Below are 1,338 nucleotides of genomic sequence, written 5' to 3' on the forward strand. Positions count from 1 at the left end.
ATGAACAGGCGTGTGGCACGCACAAGTGATATCGATCCCAAAACCGTGGCTCGAGCACAGTGGCTCCGCGCCGCCGTCCTTGGCGCCAACGACGGGCTGGTGTCCGTGGCGTTCCTCATGATCGGCGTGGGCGCCATCAACGACGGCGCGCGGGAGATGCTGGTGTCGGGCCTGGCGGGGCTCGTGGCCGGCGCCTGCAGCATGGCCATCGACGAGTTCATGTCCGTGTACGCGCAGTATGACATCAAGGTGGCGCGCACTCGGAGTGCGGCGGCAGCGACGACAGCAACAGCAGCGAAGGCGTCGACAAGGGGGAGAGCCTGCCGAACCCAACGAAGGCCGTGGCCGCGTCGGCGCTGGCGTTCACGGTGGGCGCCGCGCTGCCGCTGCTGTTGGGCGGCCAGGGTCGCGGCGGTGTGCGCGGCCAGCAGCCTGGGCCTGGTCAGGTTCGGCGCGGCGGGCGCGTGCCTGGGCGGCGCCAACGTCGTCCGCTCCGGGCTCCGGGCTCCGCGTGCTCCTGGGCGGGTGGCTGGCCATGGCGGACACGTTCGGGATCCTCAGGCTCTTCAGCTTGGCGTTCAAGACGCACGTCGTGTCGTCCGCATAAATCATGTGTCCACGGTGTGATCGAGGACACGGTATACGACGATGGGCACATGCCGAGGGTCTGGTCACGTACGGTATCACTCATCAGTCCGATCACGCACTTGCAATACATCTCGGTCATATTATTAGTTCCACGACTGGAGTACTAGAGATAGTATAGTTACGTGGTGATGCCCGTAGTCGGACTCGGAAATCATACTGGCCTTTGATGAACTGATTACTGTGGATATGGCGGCTCATGTGTCTTTTTTAATCTATATGTTAACTTGTTCTCTTCTTCTTCTTTTTTTCCTGCACTGGATTGGAATGCCGCATGGACTTGCAATTTGTTCTTTTTTTTTTACAAAGACACTCAAAAGAGCACCTCATATCTAATATATATCGAGAAAAACAAATACTAGTTAAGAAGATCAATAATGAGACATAAAAGGACCTTTAAAAAAATGAAAATCGCACTAAGTAGATGGTAAAGAAAAGGAACACCCGTAGAATCCCCACTAAACATGGTTTGCTGACAACGAGATCTTGTACTTTATGAAAGAATAAAAACACTTCAAGGCTTGCAATTCTTCACTATCAGAACAGAGTGTTGAAAATACAAAACCTTGTTATCAAATAGATTGAAAGATATCAAGATCACTATATCGAAAGTTAGCCATCTGCTTTCTAAGATTTAAACACACTAGCTACCAAGATCTGAAGAGAACCAACAGATTTAACAAACCATGCTCT

At 52.6% G+C, this 1,338-nt stretch overlaps 1 pseudogene; it reads left to right on the plus strand.

Moving 5' to 3' along the window:
• Positions 1 to 607, plus strand: LOC8075166 (annotated as a pseudogene).

This window comes from Sorghum bicolor, chromosome 4 (assembly GCF_000003195.3).
Source record: "Sorghum bicolor cultivar BTx623 chromosome 4, Sorghum_bicolor_NCBIv3, whole genome shotgun sequence".
NCBI lineage: Eukaryota > Viridiplantae > Streptophyta > Magnoliopsida > Poales > Poaceae > Sorghum > Sorghum bicolor.